Genomic DNA, 6,115 nt, shown 5'->3' on the forward strand with positions numbered 1-6,115 from the left:
TCCTTTTCTCACCCCAGATTGGGGGGGGGGGAGGGACAGGACACTTAGCGAAGGAGGATCTTTGCCACCTGTGTCTTCCATTTGCAGCAAAGAGCTGGATACCTGGGGAATGACTGTGCCCTGGAACAGTTTGGACCCGACTAGAGGGGTGCCTACTGTTCATTGACTGCCCAGGACCAGCTGCAAGATGTCAGTGTTGTTGAGCAACCATTGTGTTCAGAAACTGAGCATGAATGTAAGTGGAACAATTGCCAGGAAGGTCTCAGTAAAGTCACATTTGATTTCAAAAGAGGAAACTTTCCCAAAATGAGGGGATTGGTAAAAAGGAAGCTGAATGGCAAAGTCTGCAGATTTGAGGAACGTCCCCTCAGTCCCTTCATCCAGGGGGCTTATAAAGTCATTGAACAACAATGAACCAAGGCAGAACCCGGCAGCGACCCCTCTTGTCACTTTTTCCAGGATGACGAGGAACCATTCATGAGTCCTCTTTGGGTTCGGTCAGTCAACCAGCTACAAATCCACCTAACGGTTATCTTGTTCAATCCACATTTTACCAGCTTCTCTACAATAATATCATGGGGGGCTTTGTCTAAAGTCTTACTGAAATCAAGATACACAATGTCCACAGCATTCCCCTGATCCATTAAACAAACAAACAAAAAGAAATGAGATTCATTTGACATGACTTATTTTTGAGAAACCCATGAAGGATCTTAGTAACCACCACATTTCCTTTTGGCTGAAACAAATTGTTCAGGGTTAAAACAAAAAGGGATTGTGAGGAGCTTCAAAAGGACCTCTCAAAACTGAGTGAATGGACAGGAAAATAGCAAATGCAATTCATTATAAGAAGAGTAAAGCAATGCACAATGGGGCAAAAACCCCAATTTCGCATAGGTGGTTTGGGCAACCAGGGAGCCAAAGGAGTGCCAAAAGGGGAAAAGGAGATTGCAGAGAAACTGAGTTAATTATTTCACCTGTTTTCCAAGCCAAAGATATTGGGCTTGCTCACACCAGAGCATTCTTTAGATGCAAATTACTGTCTCACTATTCAGATTAGACCCATGTTGCCCACACCCACACGTAGTTGAACTGGTATATGAAGAGCCCTTTCAGTCTTTCCTGTTCGTTCCAAGAGGCCTTCCCTCTGCTGTTTGTCCTCACCTTCTAATTTATTGATTCTATTATGCCAATTAAACACTGACAGGACATGAACACAGCAGCTGTGCAAGCACCTTGGTTCCTTTTTATAAAAAAATTCACCACCCAAGAAATGTGTAAAAGCACAGTCAGGCAATTTCCTCTCTCCCTTCCCTTCAGCGATGATTCTCTCTCCGTACATCCATGGTTCCACCCATGTGGCTTTGCAGACCCTCAGACGGGTCTTTCCTCAGAGTGCATTGGTCACGCTCCCTGGAGTGACCTGGTCAGTGAGTCCTGGGTCATGGGCAGACCATTCCCTCGTGAGGTTTGGGCTCAAGGTGGCACATGCCACTCTGCAGGTTGGTCCAGTCTTGGAGGAAGAGGGAATCGGATGGATTCATGAACACTTGGTGGGGGGCATGTTTCCATCTGACAGAGCTGGCACTCCTGCCAAGACTCTTGTCTCACTGTGGAATAAGAAGATGTGTAGAACCATTGACACGGTTGCCCCAAAGCGCCCTCACTGCACTAGGGAGCCTGTAGTCCGTGTTGGCACTCCCAGTGACCTGCCTGCAATGAAACAGGAGGATCAGTGGCTAGAGCACAGGTGGCATAAGGCTCCGGTGAGGCTCACTACCTGGCTGTGCTGGCAGCAAAGAAAACCTGCTTTTCCTCTGTCACCATTGCGTCCCTAAGTTGCCGTCTGGCAAAGCTTTTCTGAGAGGTGAATGGGCTTTTGCCGTCTGGCCAAGGGAGTGTTGCCCCGACCCCCTCAAAGACCCGCAGATGCAGAGACAACTTGGCAAAGCTCTTCAGGAACAAAATTGCTCAGATTCAGGCGGACGTGGAAGTGTCTAAAGCATTGCCTTTCCCATCTACACTGGATTGGTTTAGATCATTGCAGCTTGAGGATGTGGACAAGCTGCTCAAAATAGTGTGTCCCACCTGTCCCCTTGGCCATTCATTCATCCCAGGCTGGGTTACAGAATTAAAACTCAAGACTAAAAACAATGTAAAAGAACTTACAAGCACAAAAATAAGGTGGTCCTAGAAACACGCAGCTCAAGTCTCCAAAGCCAGGGCAGAGAGGGGTCTCTTCAGCATCCCCGGAAGCTGTACAATGAGGGTGCCAGGCAAGCCTCTGTGGGGAGAGAGGGCCACAGCTTAGGGGCTGCTACAGAGAAGACCCTCTCAGGGGCCTCTGCTCCACCCCACCCCCCACCCCGCCTCTGAGGGCAGAGGAACTACCAAGAGATCTCCCTCTGTCAATCTCAGCTCCTGAGAGGGTCTGTAGGGAAACATTTGGGGCCAGAGTGGCTTAACAACTAGCATGAGCACTTTGAATTGAGCTGGGAAAGGAACTGGCAGCCAGTGCAGCTGTTTTGAAACAGGGGTTAACTAGAACCCCAGCCAGTAATTAAAAAGAGCTCATTGCACTAATCCAATCTGGAAGTCCAGGGCGCAGTGGCCAAGTCCTCTCTGTCCAAAAGGGGTCATAGCTGGTGAAGCAGCCAGAGTTGAAAAAAGGCCCTCCTGGCCACTGAAGTCTCCTGAGCCTCCAGCAACTGGGTCCAATCCAGGAGTACCTGCAGACTGCAAACCGGCTCTTTCCAGGGCAAAGGCCATCCAAGAGAGGCCGCCTCCCTCCTTCCTAGGTGAGAGAACGTGGGGCACATAAATATCTCAGTCTTTTCAGGATCCACCTTCAGTTCCTTGGCCCACATCCAACCATCACTTCCTCCAGGCGCTGGTCTAACACCTTGGCCGCCTCCCTGATTCAGATGGAGGAGAGAGATAGGGCTGGCTCTCATCTGCATACTGATGACAGTTCACTCCAGCTCTCCTGACAGCAGCTAAATATAGATGTTAAAGAACCTGGGCTCCCAGACCCGTGTCCATCTTGGCTTCTTAGTGTTAGCCATAGGGGGCTGACTGGGAGGGGGGAACCACTGACCTTGAAGGAGGTGGTGGAGCATTGCCTCCTTAGAAAATGCTCCCTGGACCTAGAACTGCTGGCTTCCCTTTCAGAGGCAAGGCACTCAGGACAATTGGGGGGAGGGTCCACTTTCAGGCAGGCTTGGAGGAAGCTGATTACTTGGGTCCCTTCTAGTCTGGCTTCAGGTCTGATGAGGGCACTGAAACTGCCTTGGTCACCCTGGCTGATGACATGTGCCAGGAGAAAGATGGATCCTTGATCTCTTGTTGAGTTTCAATACTGATGAGCATGGGATCCTTTTGGAGCAGCTTAGGGAGGTGGGGGGGCACTGGGCTTCGGTGGTTCTGCTCCTGCCTCCAAGCCCATTTCCAGACGGTAGCTGTGGGAGCCTCCTGTTGGTTGCCTGGGAGTTGTCCACCTTGTCCCTTGTGCTATTTGCCACCTACTGTATATGCAGCCTTTGGGAGCTGCCATCAGGAGTTTTGCAGTGAAGTCCATCTTGCCAAGCAGACCCTTTGGCAGCAGCCCATCTGCTTGGCATACCTTGCCATGTGGGGCCATTGTCATACGGAGGGCCTGCCCTGATGCTGGAGGTGCAGAATCAGCTGAGAACTTCTTTGAACTGTTCTGTCTTGTACTTTTGTTCTCGTTGTATGTTCTGTAGTTAGTAATATTAAATGTTTTTATTTTCTGTTTGGGATTTGTAAGAGATGTCCCAACTTTTAATTTGGAAAAAGGATTTCCCCTGCTTTTGTCTTTTGTGCCTTTCTGCCGGGGAAGCTGAACCAGTGCTTAATCCTTTAGTCGCCTACCAGAGCCTGTTGGATTTCTGTCTGTGCCACGGCAAAGTGACACAGAGTGGGGCAGCCCTGTAAAACTGAAGAGTAATCTCCTTCCTTAGGTTACTTTTCAGGGGCTGTTCTGAGATAAGGAAGTGGTGGCAGCAAACTACTGTTCTCTTTTTGTGTTCTGTCTCTCTTCCTGCTGAATTTGGAGGACAGGTTGGAGGGGTAGAGAGCATGCGCAAATGCTACAGCACCTTTTTACATTGGCTATTAGCACCCTAGATGTATATTTTTAGGACCCACCTTATTTTTGTGGTTGTAGGTTGTTCTAAACTGTTTTAACATTGTGTTTTAATTGTTGAGAAGTGCCTACGGACATTACACTGAACAGCGGGCAATAAATCATATATTTACATATATATAAGCTCCTTCCGTGCCCTTTTTAGCATACTCAAAAAGAAATGAAAGCAAATTATCAGCGTACACACACACACACACACCCTCAGATTGCTATCGAGTGCATATTTTTTCTTTGTGGTTGGCTTGTGCTGTTTTCTGGTTTTGCACATAGCAGAGTGACCAAAAGACAAAGTCAGGATTCCTCCATTCAGGAGCAGACTACAGACAGAAAAGAGATGACTGCCTCAATTGAGGAAGGAGTGGGAATGGAAGGGGAGTAGCAGAAAGTGACAACTGATTCAGTCACCCAAAAACAAATCGCCTGAGACCCACAGGGCAGATGCCACATCTGAACTAACTTGAACAGAAAAGGTGGGTTTTTATGAGGAGGAACTGGGTAGAGAGTGGTCCCTCAACGGGGTCAGCCAACGAAGCTGAATGTTGAAAGACAAATGGAAGTACAGAGGTACCTTGGTTTACGAACAGCTTAGTTTATAAACAATTTGGATTAAGAACGCTGCAAACCCGGAAGTAGGTGTTTCGGTTTGTGAACTTTGCCTTGGAAGCAGAACATGTTCCGCTTCCTGTTGAGTGTAAATTGAGTCCCCTGCTGTTATGGGAAAGCATGCCTTGGTTTAAGAACGCTTTTGTTGAAGAATGGACTTCTGGAACGGATTAAGTTCGTAAACCAAGGCACCACTGTATATTGATATGGAGTGCACAGTGAAACTGTGGAACTCAACGACAAAAGAAGGGCCTGCAGGACCAGGCCAATGGGGGCCCATCTAGTCCAGCACCCTGTTCTCACAGGGGCCAACCAGAGGAGAAGCCTTGCAAGTGCAAGAGGACCTTCCCTCCCGTGGTTTCTAGCAACTGGTATTTGGAAGCACTGCTGCCTCCAGCTGTGCAAGGGGAGCAGAGTCCTCCTGGCTAGGAGCCTTGCACAGACCTCTCCTCCCCCCCTTAAAGACATCCGGGTTGGCGGCCATCCTGCGGCAGGGAGTTCCATAGTTTCACCATGTGCTGCAGAAAATGCTCAGTGGGGTCCAGCTGGCTGCCCCACTGAGGGAGAACCCTTGCAAGGCACTGAGGGGCCAAAGGAGGCAAGCGGGGGGGGCTATGGGGGGTGGCGCTGTGACACAAAGTCCTTCCCTTCTGTCTGCAGAAAGACAGACACAGGCAGAATGACAGGCGGAGCTGCTAATCCACCAGCTCAGGCATTCTTGGCAGGGGCGGGAGAAGGAATCCAGAAGCCACAGTGGCTCAGCCTTTGTTTCCCAGGCTGGTCCTGGCCTGCCCACCACAAAGCCAGTGCTGCCTGAGAGGCAGAGAGGGCAACTCGGGGGCACTTCCTGCTCCTCGGCTGGCGGGAGACGCCTGCGGCTGGGGGGGGGGGGAGCAGGGGGTCCTGGAGCAGGTTGCAGCATCCGCCTCTTGGCAGGGCTTCTCTCCTCCGCAAGCACCTGCCGGGCCCCCCCATGACCCTCCCTCTTCCCACACATGGGGAGCCGGCTAGGGCCACATCCTGACATCTGTGGGGAATCCTGGGAACGGTCCTTTGCTAAGGATGCCGGGAACTGTGGCTCTGTGAAGTCAGCGCTCTTAACAAACTACGCTTCCCAGGACCTTTCGCAGGTGGATGTGGCCAGAGAGGGGGCTGCACTGGGCCCTTTCTGGGGAAGAGACCACCCCCCACATTCCACAAGGGCAGAGCACCTGCTTGGCATGCAAAAGGACCCAGGTTCAGTTCCTGGCAGCCTCTCCTGAGAGGCCTGGGAAACCCCAGGGAGCTGCTGCCAGTCGGTGTAGACAGAACTGAGTGGGAAAGGCCAGTGGTCTGACTCAGGGCTTC

Source organism: Podarcis pityusensis (genome assembly GCF_964106645.2).
Source record: "Podarcis pityusensis genome assembly, chromosome: 6".
Classification (NCBI taxonomy): Eukaryota; Metazoa; Chordata; class Lepidosauria; order Squamata; family Lacertidae; genus Podarcis; species Podarcis pityusensis.